Here is an 18,752-nt window from a genome sequence, read left to right as displayed (position 1 = left end):
ATAGATAGATAGATAGATACATATATAACTATATCTATCCCCACATATGCATAATAAAACTTTTTACATGCATGCATGTCTATATGTACACCTCTGAAATTACCTTCCCTATTTATTCTCTCTCTCTCTCTCTGAGATCTGTCACACACACACACACACACACACATACACACACACACACACACACACACACGTGTATATACATAGAGTAAATGGAAAATGATCTCATAAGTTAAGTTACTATTAGTGGAGAGAAGTGAGGTTCCTAAATAAAATCTCTTATATAAAATGAAATTTGAACAAGTTTTCTAGCCAACCAGAAAATCCAGGTACCAGACAAGACGGAGAGGGCCAGGCATTCCAGAAATGGGAGATGCCCATGCAGAGACATGTTATCTTTGATGTAGCTTTGCCACAAATTTTCTGCATGATGTTGAGCAAACCACTTAACCTCTCTGAACCCCAATTTTCTCCTTTGTGAAGTGAAGGGTGTATATTATATTTGACAAATATGAAAAATATTTATGAAAGAGTAACTGACAATGGAACACAGTGAGGGATGAGTACACTACAAATGTTAAATGAGTTACACAGAAAATAAACTTCCATGTTCTGCCACTACCACCACCACTTTCTCCTTCATCCCTCCATAAACCACTATGAAAGTTGGGCTTTCATTATTTGTAGGTAAATCAGCAACTGAGGGTAAGGGGAGATCAGGAAAGACTGAGTAAAGGGGGTACACAAGATGTTTTTTGAAAGAAAAAAGGATTTCTGAGGCTCAGATGAGAAGGAAATTCTTTCCTGGAATAGGGGACAGTTTTTGCAAAGCTTCAGTGTAAGGAACAGGGAGGTTAGTGTGACTTGAAGTGTGAGAGAGAGAGAGAGAGAGAGAGAGAGAGAGAGAGAGAGAGAGAGAGAGAGAGAGGCAAAGACAAGAGACAGATGAGAGAGAGACAGAAGCAGAGACAGAGAAAGAAAGAAGAGTAGAGTGAGGTGAAAGAGTGAAGGGTGCTGGGGTGGGGGGGGATAGAATAACTATACTATGGAAGATAATCTCAGAGACATAAAGTATAGGAAGAAAATAACTTTATAATAAGACTGAAAATATAACTGGGAGTTATAAAAGCAAAACAAGGGTTACTTTATCTTAGTTGGATAGAGAGTCACTGGAGTTGACTGAGTAGGAGAGTGACATGGTCAGATTTATGCTGAAGGAAAATGACTTTGGCAGCTGTGTTGGAGGATGGATTAGAGTAGAGAGATACTTGAGTCAAGGAGCCTAATTAATTGACCATTGCAATAGGCTAGGCAAGAGGTAATGAGCACTGGTACGGGGGTGGTAGCTGTGCGGATTGAGAAAGGGGCAGGATATGAGAAGTGTTGTGGAGATAGAAATGACAAGATTTGGCAACTAATTGGCTGTGAGACAGTGAGAAGTCAAGGATAATTCTGGCACTATGAATCTGGGAGACCAGATGAATAGCATTACCTTCTATAGAAGTAGGAAAATTTGGGAGAAGGGTAGATTTGGAAGAAAGATAATAAGTCCCATTTTGGATGGGGACTTGAGGTCAAGGTCTCTCTGGGACATTTGGTTTGAAATGTCCAGTTGGCATCTGGTGATGCCATATTAAAATTCCAGAGAGACTATGAGGCTATTAAAAAAAAATAATATGTTGTAGAATTAGACAATGTTGCACCTGGAAGGAACTTTAAAATTTAAGAATTTCTAAAGACTGGAAGGTACTTTAGAGGAAACTTTAGAAAACATCAAATGTTGGAGTTAAAGGGGCTATTAGAACATAGAATGCAAAAACTGATCATCTTGTCCAAATTTAGTTTGCAGAAGAACTTGAGCTCCATAAAAATGAATCTTGTATAAGTAGCTCACAAGATGTCTTTTGAATTTAAAATCAGGACTGTTTCTATTAAACTAAACTAACTTGTACTGCACAGATAATTAAAGAATAGACAACTATATGAAATTCACTGCACTGCTCAGGAAAGAAATGGCAAAGGAGTCAAAGCAGAAAGATGTTGATGTTTTCTTTTCATTAAGAAGGGCATCATCAGGCAGCTAGGTGGTTCATTGGATAGATCATTGGCCCTGGAGTCAGAAGTACCTGAGTTCAAATCTGGCCTCAGACACTTAATAATTACCTAGCTGTGTGGCCTTGGGCAAGCCACTTAACCCCATTTGCCTTGCAAAAAAAAAAAGAAAGAAAGAAAGAAAGAAAGAAAGAAAGAAAGAAAGAAAGAAAGAAAGAAAGAAAGAAAGAAGGGCATCATCTAGGTCCTAGATTCTAGGACATAGAGTTTGAACTGGATTTTAATGCATTTCTATGTAGAGGGGAAGTGAGGGCATGGAAGGGGAAAGAGGGGAATGAGTAAAGGAAAAGGATGAGGGAAAACAGTGAACCAAGATAGAGAATACTGACCTGACCAGCCAGACTGGAGCAAAAGACTGAAGGTCTAGGAAGATCAGACTGAATGAATTTTGGAAGCTCTCAAAGCCAGAGGAGAGTAGAAATATGTTCTGCTCCTTGGAATGCCTGCAAAGCCTTTCACTTTCTATTAATTCTTATTCCATTTCAGAAGACACACACAAGGACAAGTTTAGGCTTCCTGATTTAAGCAATAATTTTATATTTTATAAAGTTTGTGATTGGGGCTATCTACATAACAGTGCTATGTAGAGGAATTTCACAAAACTCCCCCAGGAACAATCCAGTCAAACACACACACACACACACACACACACACACACACACACACACACACACACAAACACATCTTGGCTCTGGTCCCAGAGACTCTCATTCCTCCTTGCAGCTCTCAAACACACCACAGTGACTCAGCAAGGCAGCAGAGGAAAACGCCATGAACCAAAAAGATGTTTTCTTTTCTTAGTGCTGGGATGGATTTATGGTTGCACATTAAATGTTAACACCTTCACTCCATCGCCTGATCCTTATTTATGGTTGTTAAACACCACAGCCATCAGCCCTCATCACTAGAAAGCTTTGTGAAAGACATAATTATCAAGCATCACAAGACAGTTGTCTAATTAGAAACACAATATTCCAGCTCATTTGTGCTTTTGGAAGTTGCTGCCGCAGAATGTCGACAAGCAAGCTGTCCCCAGATCCAGACATGTGATGCAGCTTCTATGGTATCCCTTTCTGGGAGTGTCCACCATTCTTATCTAGGATATTTGCAGAAATCCATGAAGCCCTCATTTCAGACAGTTACTCCCCTTGTTCAAATTGCATTACTCCCAATTAAACCTGACCCCTCCTTCCCTGTGATGCCATCATACAAAATCTGCTCTTTCCATAACAGCCTTTCTCTTCTTTTATATATCACAAATAGCAGTGTGCCACTCAGTCAATACACTAGCGGCGATTTATCCGCACTAAACTCAATCAATAAATCAAGAAGCATGTATTAAACACTCATAATTTGCTATGGTCTCTGATAGTAGTAAAAATGATAGTCAGGGGCAGTTAGGTGGCACAGTGGATAGAGTATCAGTCCTGGAGTCAACAGGATCTGAGTTCAAATCCAGCCTCAGATATTTAATGATTGCCTAGCTTTGTGACCTTGGGCAAGTCACTTAACCCCATTGTCTTAAAATTTAAAAAAAGAAAGAAATGAAATAATCCCTGACTTCAAAGATCTTTCATTCTAATGTAGAAAATAGTACCTATACCTACAAACAGATCCTGAATATATAGAAATATGTATGTGTGTGTGTTTATATTTGTGTGTGTGTATACAACAAAAGGGCTGAGGGGAATTGGTGAAGGGCTACTTCCTGCTGGAGGAATAAGAAAAGGCTTCATTTAGGGAGTTGCATTTAAGGTGAACTTTGAAGGAAACCAAGGATTCTAAGAGGCAGCAGAGAACTTGAGAGAGAGTGCCCCTGGGCATGACAGGAGTCAATGCAAAGAGGCATAAATTCATGAGAAGAAATGAGAAATGTTACCAAAAATGTTTGAAGGGGAATAATGTGGAATAGAGGCAACTAAATAGAATACCCATCCTGGAGTCAGGAAGACTTGAGTTCAAATTTGACCTCAGGTACTTACTAACTGTGGCAAATCACTGGGCAATTCACTTAACCCTGTTTGTCTCAGTTTCCTCTTCTGTAAAGTGAATTGGAGAGGAAAATATCAAACCACTCCAGTATCTTTATTAATAAAACCCAAAATGTGGTCATGAAGAGTCAGACATGATGGAAAAAATGGCTGAATGACAACCAAAAAAAGTGTAATATGTCTGTCAAGATAACCCACCCTCTTTTCTGGTCATATGTGTCTTTGGTGTAATCCTCCCCCAACATTCTCCTAACTACAGAGTCAAAAAGCACTTAGATAATAAACTCATTTATGACAGGCAGGTATAGGATAGGACACTTTGGCATATGTCCCGAAGAAGGACAAAAACAGAACCCCCCAAAAAATCCAAAGGGCAGTTAATACACTGGCCCTGGAGTCAGGAGAACCTGAGTTAAGATCTAGCCTCAGACACTTAATAATCACTGTGTGACCTTGGACAAGTCATTTAATCCCATTGCCTTAAATAAAAAAGAAAGAAAAAAAGAAAACCAAAAAAGCATATAAAATAAAATATTAGTGGCAAATGATTTGTGTTAGCAAACAACTGGAAATAAAGTGAATGTTCTTTTACCTGTAAAATAACTAAAGAAATTGTGATATGTGTATATAATGGAGTCATATTACTTCATAAAAAGGAGGAATATGAAAAACTCAAAGAAATCTTTAGATGAACTTATGTAGAAGGAAACCTGTAGAATCTGGAAAGCAATATATTCAATGACCACAATAATAAAAAATGAGAAGAAAAATAACAGGAAACCTGAAGCTATATACTTGTTGACCAATCTTGTCTCTGTAGAAAAGAAATCACAATTTCTCTCCTCTCCTTTCATACAAGATGCAGTAGCCTCAGCCTTTAGGGTTATAAATTCACTTCCAGATACATTCCTAGTATAGGCTGGTTTTGCTATCATTTAGTTGAGTCTGTCACTTTTGTGACTCTGTGTAGATCATACTATCCTTGGGGTTTTCTTGTCAAAGATACTGGATTCGTTTGCCATTTACTTCTCCAGTAGATTAAGGCAACAGTCACAAACTAGTTTAGTATCTGAGGCCATATTTGAATTCAGGTCTTCCTTACTTTAGACCCAGTTCTCTAGTCTCTGAATTATCTAATTGTCCGTTGGTTTTGCTGTACTTCATCACAATCAGAAAACCCACTGAGGGGTATGGATATATACAAAAATAAATGTGATTAAAAAACAGAAGGAAATCAATTTTTTTTTAATTTGAAAGACTGGAATGTTGCATAAACTGCCATATAACTTTAATGTGTGCATCAATTTTGCTGAACTTTTATTCTCCTCTTGCCTTTTTAATCTAAGGGGATGGTTTACTAGATATGGGAGAAATATATTTAGAAAAGAATGTGATATAATAACAAAAATAATCAATAATAACATAAAATTTCTAAGAAAAAAAAACAAAAAAGAAACATTGAAGGAGAAATTTTCTAAGTACAATGCAGGTTCAGTTCCAGACCACCATAATAAAGAAAATATAGCAAGGAAGTTAGTCATGAATTTCTTGGTTTGCCAATACATATAAAATTATGTTTACACTAAACTATAGTTTACTAAGTGAGCTATAGTATTGTATCTTAAAAAACAATGTACATGCCTTTATTTAAAATACTTCATTGCTAAAAATTGCTAACCATCACAAGAGCATTCAGTGAGTCATAATCTCTTTAATAGTAGAGGGTCTGTCCTTGATGCTGACGACTGCTGTCTCATCAGAGTAGTTGGTGGTTGATGAAGGTCAGGGTGGCAGCAGCAATTTCTTAAAATAAGACAGCAATGATTCTTGGGGCGGCTAGGTGGCGCAGTGGATAAAGCACCAGCCTTGAAGTCAGGAGTACCTGGGTTCAAATCTGGTCTCAGACACTTAATAATGACCTAGCTGTGTGACCTCGGGCAAGCCACTTAACCCCATTTGCCTTGCAAAAAAACCTAAAAAACTAATAATAATAATAAGACAGCAATGAAGTTCTTCATTTCACATGAACACTTAGAGGAACATTATAGGATTGTTAATTGACCTAATTTCAATATTGTTGTGTCTCAGGAAATAAAAAAGCCCAAGGAGAAGGAGAGAAATTGGGGAATGGCAGTTTGGTGGAGCAGTCAATACACACAACATTTATTGATAAAATTTGTGGATGGGGCTTGTGGTGCCCCAAAATAATTATAATAGTAATATCAAAGGTCTTTGAACACAGGTCACCATAAAAGATATAATAATAATGAAAAAGTTTGAAATACTGCTGGAATTACCATGATGTGACCCATGCGAGACTGTGAAGTGAGACTATGATATTGAATTAGACTTGCTTGATCCAGAGTTGCCACAAATCTTTAATTGGCTTAAAATAAAAGTAAAAAACAATATCTACAAGGCACAGTGAATTGAAAGGCTATTAAATAAAATATGCAAATAGGTTAAGAAACTTTTCAAAAATGCAGTTGCTATTGCCTGGGAAGGTGTGGCAGGAGAAGAAAGTAAAACATAGGGATAGGCATAAAATTTAACATGGAGTAGCCCTTTGTAAGAAAACATTGAGAGTCAACTTAGTATCTAGGAGGCAGGTTAACACATAACAATGATCTCTAGTTCTGTGAATAGGGAGTGTGACCACGAGTCCAGGGCAATGTTTGTGATTGGAAACTGGGAAAGGGGCATTTCTTCATAAACTGGCTTCAGTGATGCATAACAATGGTCACTATTGTCAGTGCCTCTCTTCACTTATTTGTTTTGGTGTTTTGCCTCCCTGGACATGAGGAATTATGTTTCTTCACTGGGGGTGTTTGTCAGAGCGAGCCAAACTGGCTGAGGTAGAATGGGATGAGCTATTTTGTGTGATCTGAAGGAGAATAGGAAAGCTCCCTCCTCAAATGTCACTACCCCTATCCTGCTGGGCATGGAGCCCAGGAGTCCTGAAATTAATGGGAGATTAACTAGCAGGAGAGAGACCATGAAGCAAAAAGCTTGGAAACCATCTGAGGACTGGCATGGTCCAAGCACAGTGACCCATCCCAAAGAACAACCAGTGACACAATCCAAAGAGCAAAGACAGGAATCTACCAGAAGAGGTAAGAGATCCAGGTGGTAGACCCAAACATGTAGTTAGAGCTCAGAAAGAACAATAGGTTCAAGGTGGTGTTGGCACACAGATCAAAGTTGGTTTATCATCATAGGGTGCTCCTTTCTTCAAGAGTAGAAAATGTCACTCCTATGATTCCCAGTATCTTCTGCAGAGATTCTGAATCTGGGGTCCTTGAGCTTTGTGGGTATGTGTGTTTACATATATATGTTTTATAGTCATATGTTTATACATATATTTCCTTAGTAATTATATATAACATTTGTAAGCCTATATGTAGTTTTCCTTTGTGATTTTATATATATATATGTGTGTGTGTGTGTGTGTATTTATTTATAGATACATAAATACTTTTTAATTCTCTCTCATACATGTCCTTGATAATCATATATATACATTTCCTTTATAATTCTATATATTTTTCCTTTGTAATTCTATTTTATGTTTTCTTTCTAATCCTATCCTATCAATCTATGTTTCCTTTGCAATCATATATATATATATATTATATATATATCCTTTGTAATCCTATAAATATCCTTTATAATCACATATATGAATATATATATATATATATATATATATCTTTTTAATCTTTGTATTTCATTTCCTTTGGAATCCTAGACCCTATATATATTTCTTTGTAATCTATCTATTCTTTCTTTTGAGATTCTATTTATTTATTTCCTTTGTAGTTCCATGTTTTATATATATATGTATTTTATTTGTAACATATATATTTTATCTACATTCATTCATTCTTCCTTTGAAATCCTATTTGTTCTATTTAAATGTTTTAAAATACTATTCTGAGAAGAGGACCATAGGTTTCACTACACTTCCATAGTGGCCTATGACACCAAAAAAGATGACTTCTTCCCCAACAATTTAGGCTTGTAGATTTAAAATTAAAAAGACATCAGAGTAGGCAGCTAAGTTGCTCAGTGGATAGAGCACCAGCCCTGGAGTCAGGAGGACCAGGAGTTCAAATCTGACCTCAGACACTTAATAATTACCTAGCTGTGTGACCTTGGACAAGTCACTTAATCCTATTGCTTTGCAAAAAAAAAATAAACAAACAAACTAAAAAGACATCAGAGATTATCTAGTCTATTCCCTTCATTTTATAAAGGAGGACACTCAAAACACAGATAAATTAAATGATTTGGCCAACATAACACAGGTAATTAAAGTGGCAGATCTAGAATTCAAATCCTAAAGTCAGAATTCTTTTCACTACCCTATGTGGTTGTAGCTCCTCTCACATTATAAATTGTCTTTAAACTGTCCTTTTCTAATCAGGAAAAGAAATTCTTCTCCCTCCTCTTACCAAATCTATAAAGTAAGCTCATATTATGTTAGAGTTGGATGTGAATTTAAAGATCATCTAGTTCAAGGGTTCAAAACTTTGAGGGGGGGAATAATGCAGTGCAATCTGGTGAAGCTTATGGACCCTTTCTCAGAATAATGTTATGAAATGAAAAAATATAGAATTACAAAGGAAATTCTATTTAAAGAATGATCTGGAGCAGCTAGGTGGTGCAGTGGATAAAGCACTGGCCCTGGAGTCAGGAGTACCTGGGTTCAAATCCAGTCTGAAACACTTGATAATTACCTAGCTGGGTGGCCTTGGGCGAGCCACTTAACCCCATTTGCCTTGCAAAAACCTAAAAAAAAATCCCTTTTTTTAAAATCATTTACAGATTTCTAGGCTAAGATCCTCCAATCTGATCCAATTTCCTCATTTTGTAAATGAGGAAATTGAGATCAAGAGGAACAAAACTGACTAAAGCACAATCACCTTGTCAGTAAGGTTGAGGTAGGACTCTTGCAGGTCCTCTAACTCAGAACTATTGCTATGATAGCACGTTGAGATTAAACCACAAATGTGACTGAAAAGTATTCCATCCAGTCCCTTAAGAGATTTCCAACCAACACAATAGCCTAGGAGTTCCTAGTATCTCTCTCTAGATAGTAAAGCACACCGTGTGAATAAAATATTTACTCAATAGCTGAATAGCTTTTGTAAAAGATCTGCAACATTGATCTCAGCACTCAATATCCTTTAATAATGGAGCCTTGGAGTAAAAGGGTTGGAGCAGTTATTTGAGCCTGCAGTATTTATTCTTACTTATTTCCTAAAAATTTTGAGTGAACTAAGTAAACAATGAGAATTATATACTGATAGATTCTTTCCTTCCTCTATAGTCTTTAACATTTTAATTCCATACCAAGAGCTCAAATATGTGATATTAATGCTACTTATTAAGAAGACTAATTCCTATGTAAATATAACACACCCTCAGCATTCATAGTAGATACATTAAGTAAAGATCCCTTCATATTGGGAAAACCAAGAATATAAATGAGATGGAAACCTAAATTCTAAAGACTTCTAAGATTCCTAGAGAGAATTCTTAGGAGCCTCCAGGTCACCAAACTATTGTAAGTTTTATGGCTAGAACAAACCTTGGAGAACAGTTTTTGTTTTTTTTTATAAATAAGGAAATGAAAACCCAGTTAGAGGATAGGTAATAAATAGAAACACAGTATTTTGAACTTAGGTCTTCTTACTCCAAATCCAATGTTCTCTCTACTCTCTAATACTTTGTCATTTTCTTTCTAGGTCCTTATTCCCTACCAGTCTCATCTGTTTATTTCGCCTATTCAATTCATTCTATTCATTTCAGCAGGAATCTGAAATAAATCTAAAAGGGTCAATATATTGTAGCAGTCCTCTGAGATTTTCCCAAAACTACCATGAGCTTGGGTGGTAGGAATCACAAAGGCATTCACACACACACACACACACACACACACACACACACACACACACACAGACAACCCAAATATTCAGAACTGGTAAAATGCAAATGATAAGAGTTACCTAAAACCATAGAGTCTCAGAACTGAAAGGAACTTTTGGACCTGAAGTTCTCCTTCCTCATTTTGAGGGGGTGAAGGGATTTGTTCACAGTGGCACACTCTGGCAGAATTAGGATCAAAGTCATGTTTCCTACTCCTGCAATATGGATTTTGGCACCAAATTTGGCTGCCTCCCTCTGTATTACCATATTGAGGCTTTAGAAGATGGTCTCTTTTGTGTTTCTAACTAATGACCCTAATACCCTATTAATGCTACTGGTTCACTCCAATAAAATTAACTAGCAAAACAAAGTTGTAGAAAGGATTGAAGTAAGAGAAAGAACCTTGAGAAGGGTAAAGAGTTTTATCTACCAAGCCTCAGGTCTCTTTTTTTTATTTACATTTATAAATTTCAAAATCCTCAAAATTTTTCTATTACTACTACACTGGTGGTCATGATGTCAAAACCAATGGTAATTTTAAAAAATCATGTGGTATTGCAATGGCAACATTTCCCAAACCCCAACCCCAATCCAATGTCAGGAATAAGAAATTGGTTACCTCACTTTTTGATTCAGGGATAGTGATGTTCTACATTGAGATCACTGGATTATAGCTGAAAGAGACCTAAAGTAGAGAGACAGAGAAATAGAGTTAGAGATTATAGAGATAGAAATAGATGAAGAGATAGAAATTAGAGCTAAAGTCAGAAGGTATTAAGTGCTTAAGCTATATATAAGGTCCTAAATTAAGTACTGAGAATACAAATTCAAGAAAGTAAGACAATCCCTGCTGTCTCAAGGAAATTACATTCTATTTGGCAAAGACAAATCATAAAGGGATAGTGAAATGGTTGGAGGGAGGGAAGATATATTGCAATATGGTAGGATTCATTAAGAAGTGACATGGCCACTATCAAAGCCAAAAGATCCAAGATTCTGGGAGGAAAGGTACAGTGCTACTTATTGATGAAACTAAAGGGGGGAAAAAAACCATCCCTGCTCTCAAGGAGTTTGCAATCTAATGGGGAAAGATAATATATAAAAGGAAGGTGAAAAGAAGTTGGGGAAGTAACAGAAGGCATTGATGTTTGTGGGGTAGAAACAGAGAAGAGTATCTGATGGGAAATGAAATCCAAGTTCCATTGGAATCAATGCTGAAGATCATTTTTAGAATCAGAAGGGATTTTAGAGGAATTCTAGTTCAAAGGCCCAGAAAGGTTAAATGATTTGCTTATGATCACAAAAATTATAAGTGGTGAAGACAAGATTTTAACCTAAGCCCTCTGGGACCAAATCTAATGTTTTCTCACTATACTATACAAAAATAGAACCTGGATGCTTCATTAATATATATAAAACATAATAAATATAAATATAATGCAACAAAAACCAAAGGTAAGGAAATTTCAAGTTCAGAAATAAAACAGCCCATGATAAAATGCCAAGTTTTGAGGTCTAAGACCAAGGAGAGGCCGGGGAAAATAACAGTTTTTTTCAAAGAAAGAAAACTTATATCAATATCAATATCAATATCAATATCAAAAACCACCTGACAGTGGTGAAGTGGGTAGAGAGAAAACTGAGATCAAAACCAGGAAAATAGGGATGCAAGTTCCATTTCTGGTCAATACTGACCTAGTTACTCTTAATTTCTCTATGCTCCTGGAAACTCGCAGAGTGTGACTTGCAGAGAAGGTGAATTCAACACCTTTCTTGCCTTAATGACCTTCTGATAAGTCTTCATCCTCAAATCTTTCCTTACTCTAATCAATACGCTCAACTGCTAAAATGATTTTCCCAAAATATCAGACTAATCAGGGGGCAGCTAGGTGGCGCAGTGGATAAAGCACCGGCCTTGGAGTCAGTAGTACCTGGGTTCAAATCCGGTCTCAGACACTTAATAATTACCTAGCTGTGTGGCCTTGGGCAAGCCACTTAACCCCATTTGCCTTGCAAAAATCTAAAAATAAATAAATATCAGACTAATCATGTCATCTTCACACTCACCAGACTCCAATGACTTTTTTTTCACATGGGAGTTCCCTATATCAATGAAATTACACATTTAATTTCTACCTCAGTCTCTTTTGGTTGATTGGTTGGCTGCTTGGTGTCCTTCATTCCTGAAGAGAACTAAAATGACATCAGTAAACTAGGATCAAGGCACAGTGTATCTGACTATGATCAGACCAATATAAGCTCGGATTGCTCTATCACAGGTTAGACACAAATAGACCATGTGAATATTTGGGGTGGATTCTCCAAATATGTACATCTTGTGTGCCTTTGGAATTAATTCAATTCAGCTTTGCTCATAGACCATAGAACCTTCTCTAATGAAGTCATATTGAGTGTGCAATTGTCTCCCATGTTGCACAGTCAATTCCAAATGTCTCTCTCTCTCTCTCTCTCTCTCTCTCTCTCTCTCTCTCTCTCTCACACACACACACACACACACACACACACACACACACACACACACACATATATATATATATCTATCTATATATATATATATATATATATAAAGATATAGGTATAGATATATGAGACAACAGGAAACATAGGGATCGACAGTAAAGTAGCTGCTTTAAAAAAATTATGACTGCATATGTATGACCTATATCAGATGACTTGCAATCTTGGGAAGGAAGGAGGGAGTAAACTTTGAAACTCAATATCTTACAAAAATGAATGTTGAAAACTATCTTTACATATAAGTAGAAAAAAAATAAAATACTATTAACAGAAAAAAGTTTCTGAATGCAATTGTTAGCAGAAGAGCTATACCCACAGTCACATACTTGATCACTAATAGAGTCAAGATTTTCTTATTTCAGAGTCAATTTTTTAACTACAATAGACAAAGTACTCTGTAGGTATGTGTGTGTGGGTCCCTAAAGTCTCCATAAAAAACACCTGTTTCATTAGAAAATATTTTATAACTGCCTATAAATACCCTAGGTATAATTCACAGTTCTTGACCAGTGCCCTTTTCTTGAACTGCAGCAAATAAGACTCTAATCCTTTCCCTGGGCAGAAATAAAATTCCTTTGTATCAATCCCATGTACTCAAGATGCCATGGTAATCCTTCCTGCCCAGCACTCTGCCTTCCTCAGTATGAAATTACAGAAGTTCTTTCAATAGACTCTGTGTTTATAATGCCCAGATAGGTGTGTGCGCTGAAGAAAATGAATAATTCTGCTGGTATTGTACTAGTCATTTCAGGGCAGAATTTAGTTAATCCTGGAAGTAATAGGAGTCATTGGAGTCTGGTGAGTGAAGAGATGACATGGTCAGTCTGATATTTTAGGAAAATCATTTTAGCAGTTGAGTGTATTGATAAGAGTAAGGAGAGATTTGAGGATGGAGACTTATCAGAAGGTCATTAAGGCAAGAGAAGTGATGAATGCCTACAACAGAGATTCTGCGAATAGAGGGGGAAAGAATATTTTCACAAAGAGTGCTCTGCAGGTAAAAGTCAGTTGGTTGTCTATGTCAAGTGAGTAAGGATGAGGATGAAATTCAGCTTGCAAGTCTGGGAGGCTAAGAGGATAATGGTGCCCTCAAAAGAAATAAAGAAGTTAGAAAGAGAAGAATTTAAGAGGAAAAATAATGAGTTCTGTTTTAGAAAGGTAGAATTTGAAAAGTCTATGGGACACATAATTTGAGATTTTCAAAAGGCAATTGGTACTGTTGATACTATGGAACTGGAGTTCAGTAGAGACTAGCAATTTAGATCTGGGAATCATCTGCTTAGAGAGTAAAACTAAACTCAGGGGAGGTAATGAGATTGCCAAGAATAGTGTAATAGTATAATAATACATAATAGTATAGGGTAACATATAGTATAATGGTATAATAATATATAATAGTATAGAGTAGGGTTCTTATAGTCTGTGAATATTTTAAAATTTACACATATAGTGGAAATTATATTTGATTCCTTGTAATATAATTTGATATATATTTGATTCCTTGTAAACCCATGTATTTTATTGTATATCTCTATATGAAATACATATTTTTTTCCTGAAAAGGAATCCATAGGCTTTACCTGACTTCCAGGGGGATTTGTGATACAAAAAAAAAGATTAAGAACCTCTAATATAGAAGAAAGAGAGAAAAGGACCCAAGAGAAATCCTTGAGAGCCATGCCTAGTTAGGGAGTATAAGATGTATGAATATCTAGCAAAGAATTCTGAGAAAGAGTGGACTGATATGAAGCAGGTAAACTAGTGATCACTCCCAAAGAAACTAGAAAAAAGAGCCCCTATAGGATGAAAGGATGATCAATAGTATAAAATCCAGCAAAGAATCAAAAGAATGAGACTGAGAAAAGACAATTAGATTTAACAATAAAGAGTTCATTTATAACTTTGGAAAGGATATTTTTTTTCAGTTAGATGATGAAGTTAAAGTCAGATTGAATGAGCAGTAGCAAGAGAAAGAAGTGGAAGGACTAATTCTAAATGGCTTTCACAATAAATTAGAAATTTAGACTTTCCCAAAGAATTTAGCTCTGAAAGAGAGGAATAATGAGAGACTATATCTAGCAAGAATGGACATATCAAGTTAGGGTTTTTTAAAGAATGCAGAAGACGTGTACCCCATTTTCTTCAAAACTGGGAAATTATCATAAATCTGAAGAACTGTACTAATCCCTGGGAGGACATAGAGGTTCACCTGCAAGGGAATCAGAGACTATTTATAAATAAATCCTTCCTTTTCATGTTTTCATCAGATTAAATAGCACTCATGGTATATTTGATGGATTGTTAGCCTAAGTGTTTGCAAAGGACTTGAGGGTCTTTTATCTTTTCTATGGGCATCTAGACCTGAGTTATATTCTGATGTTGTATTATGAATGACAAGTTTAGTTCAGAAGGGGACTATAATTACTTAAAATGATCAGGGGAAGATGAAGACATGTTTAAAAGCAAAAAGGATACCACAAGTAGAAAGAGATTAAAGATTATTAGCCAAAAAGTAGGGATGCTATAGTGGTGGTTTTGAGCACTGTGGATGAGAAAAAATTAATCCATCTACTAATTCTATCTGTAGTTCTCTTTTGCCTCTTGCCTTTTGGTGTTCTTCTCCATATATTGATTACTTATTCTAAATGTGAATTCTTCCACAAGTCATTTACAGTGTCCTAGACTCACTGATTTCTAGATCTGTGAATTTGACTAATCCAAGCCCTTTTTTTCTCCACAGAATTGGTAAGGAAGACCCAGAGAGGAAAATAATTTACTTATCAGTAGCAGAACATGCATTGGAATCCGGATCTATATTAATTAGTCCCCTGTATCCAAGGCCCAGGCAAAAAAATAAAAAAAGGTGGGAAAAACAATGCAGAAGTTAAAGATCAGTCTCCACCATGGAGCCCAAATAAAGTGCTTTCCACCCATCCCCAAGATTCCTTCTCATGTTTCCTCTTCCCTTTCTTACTCATCCCCTACTTCACTTCTGAAATGCCATGGAAGGAGAATAGAAAGGTTGAGTGAAGTTATGGGAAGCCAGATTTGATGACAGTTTAAGGAAGAGGAAGAATGTCACTATAATTGTTACTACTGTATTTAAAATGGAATGTGCAGTATCATAATGAAATGAAAGAGACTGTCAACTTGTCCTAGATATCAGAAAAAGAATTATCGTATTAGGTGGGAAGTGGTACTAGATGACCTAATTCTAACATTTTACAATTCTAATTAGAGATTCTTTGGGGTTAACAAGTTTGCTAAAAAAAAAAAAATTCAAATAACCACCTACTGGAGGAGATTAAGTCTCATTCACACCTTAGTGTGAATTATTTTACTCCATTAATTGACTGGAGCTAGCTGACTCAAACTGAGAACTCTGTAGGAAGGCTCTTAGAAATCACTTTAGTCCAGCCCCCTCATTTTACAGATGATGAAACTGAGGCTAAAGGTAGAAGTAGTGTCTTGTGCAGAGACACAGGTGATAAGTAATTCAACTCGACAAATATATCAAACACTGTCAAAAGTGCTGAGGTCATGAAGAGAGATAAACACATACACTCATGTAACAAGTCTCTAATTTCCAGAAACTTACCTTCTCTTTCAGGAAAGAGTTGGGGAGAGGTATGAGTAGAAGAAAAAAATATGTATATGTATACATATAAGTAAACCTATATCACATATAATCATCTCTTTACAATTTAGGATTATACATGGGATTAGGGGTACAATCCCTCCTCGCATCTGGAAATCTCAATAAAAATTTTGACCCTCTCTCTTCATACCAGAGAAGTCTGAATTATGTTATCAAAAGATAAAATATGATATTATACAATACTATACACATATTTTATACATTTTTGAGTTCTCTGCTGGCTTTCGTTATTCTTCTATGACTTACCCAAAATTCCAATTTGATTTCTTATACTGACCGGTTATGTTTGGAAACAGTGATGGGGAAAGTCATGAAAAGAGGTAAACAAAGTATCTGTGGGGACACCACATGTCTAATATGAAGGACAGTGTGATAGCAAATATTCCAGAAGGGATAATCATGGGAATGATGGTGCTGTCATAGATGGCTAAATTGAAGGTCAGGAAAGGGAGAATTCCACCACTCAGAAGTATAGAAAGTATGAGTGAGTAGAAGCAAAAGTAATATGGATTTCATTACCAATTCCTGAAAAAGAAATGGAAAGGCAAGAAGGAGTTATGAAAGTAGGGCAAGAGAAAATGGACAGTCACTGGTCTTTCCCAGCAATCAAGGCAGGGATATCTGAAGTCCTAGATCTAAGCTAGTTATAAAAAGATGAGACATACTGAGATATTCACTCTCATTCAGTCAGTTAAGCATTCATTAAATGCTTGCTAAGTATCAGGTACTTTGTAAGATATAGAGACAGAAAAAAAAAAGACAAAAAACAACCACTTAAGTATATATCCTAATCATAATGAATGTAAATGTTAACATGTTAATAACTGGGCACATAAACCATGTGAACTGCATAAATGGAAGATTAGGGGGACTGCTAGGTAGCATAGTGGATAGAGAACTGGCCCTGGAGTCAGGAGGACCTGAGTTCAAATGCAGTCTCAGATGCTTAATGCTTACTTAGTTGTGTGACCTTGGGCAAGGCACTTGATTCCATTGCCTTGCAAACACACACACACACACACACACACACACACACACACACACACACACACACAAATAAATAAATAGAAGATTACCTTCTTCTGGTTCTGCATTCAATGATAAAGCACGAAATGTTAGGTGATCTTCCTGCTAGATAACAAAATGAAAATACTGAAGAAATAGCTCTTTTCTAAGAGAAAAGACCAAAAAAATGAATTCAAAGAGTCAGAGGGTAATTTAAACTTTTTTTTTCAGCAAGTCATGGTATGAAAGACATGCCCTTGAAGAAATGCTTATCCAAATTGAAAATGGGACAAAATTAAGAAGGTTAGCTAATACTTTGGAAATTCAGTGAACTGTCCGTGATCACACAGAATCAATCAAGATCAAAACCCAAGTCTCCCACCTTCAAGTCCATCACACTCTCCACTGAGCTGTACACTATGCTCTGTGCTAAATCCTTTATAAATATTACCTGATTTGGTCTTCACAACAACCCTGGGAAGTAAATGCCATTATTCCCATTGTTTAGCTGAGGCAATAAAAGTGAAATGACTTACTCAGGGCCACACACTATTAAAGTGTCCAAGGTCAGATTTGTACTCAGGTCTTCCTGCCTCCAGGTTCAACACTCTATTTACTGTTCCAGCTACTTACACTTCACTCAGATAACAAGAAAGTTTTTCTCCCTGTTGCTATACTTGGACAGGAGAACATTCCTCTCTACCTAGGATTATTGGATAATAGATTTAGAGTTACAAAGGACCCTGGAGGTCATTCCTATGTGTTCTGAAGAGAAAATACAGATCAATCTCTTCCTAAGTGTTCCACACAAAAGATAATTACTCCCTTAGGGGCTTTAGACATTCTAACAGCCTACTGAAGTGCAATGACCTCTAGTAAGTCAAGTGAGACTTAGAAAGTAACTGCCTATGACCTTGGGCAAGTCACTCTCTTTTGGCCTCAGTTTCTTTATTTATAAAATAAAAAGGTTGCTGTGAATCCTTTAGTTTCTTTCTCTATTTTTTAAAAAAATTTTAACATTTTTTTTCCTGATGGGCAGATCATTTTTTATCAGGTTTTATTTCCTTTTTAACTTTTTTTTTTGTAGTTTTTGCAAGGCAATGGGCTTAAGTGACTTGCCCAAGGTCATACAGCTAGGTAATTATAAAGGGTCTGGGGTCAAATTTGAACTCAGGTCCTCCTGACTCCAGGGCCGGTGCTCTATTCACTGTGCCACCTAGTTGCCTAGATCAGCTTTTATTTCAATTCAGAATTCATGATTCTGGAGTTCAGCACTAAAACTGAACCTTTTAGTATTTGAAAAACTCATATAATTTTGATAGTAAAAAAAGAAGAAAGTTTAAAAGTCTTTAATCAAGATAGAGGCTTTATTGGATACTAGCTGACTCTTAAATGCTATTGAAATGATCTGAGCATAAGTGAATCAGAAATTTAGGAAAGTTATTTCCCTTAAAATGTGATTTAAAATATTAAGGGGAGGATACTTAGAAGAATGTACTTTGTGTTTTAAGGTAGTT

General features: G+C 36.2%; 1 long non-coding RNA gene across 2 annotated transcripts in view; it reads right to left on the bottom strand.

The window, feature by feature from the left end:
• Positions 1–10,554: 10,554 nt before the first annotated feature.
• Positions 10,555–18,752, bottom strand: part of LOC141518075 (uncharacterized) — a 138,728-nt gene continuing 130,530 nt past the window's right edge. For both annotated transcript variants that reach the window (XR_012477075.1, XR_012477077.1), the window contains exons 3-4: positions 17,307–17,361; positions 10,555–10,719 (exon numbers count right to left, since the gene is read on the bottom strand). This is a non-coding gene — a long non-coding RNA (uncharacterized LOC141518075). The remainder of the gene's footprint in view (positions 10,720–17,306; positions 17,362–18,752) is intronic.

This window comes from Macrotis lagotis, chromosome 3 (assembly GCF_037893015.1).
Source record: "Macrotis lagotis isolate mMagLag1 chromosome 3, bilby.v1.9.chrom.fasta, whole genome shotgun sequence".
NCBI classification, from domain to species: Eukaryota; Metazoa; Chordata; class Mammalia; order Peramelemorphia; family Peramelidae; genus Macrotis; species Macrotis lagotis.
The sequence above is the reverse complement of the archived record's forward strand: the minus strand, read 5'-3'. Positions and strand labels throughout refer to the sequence as shown.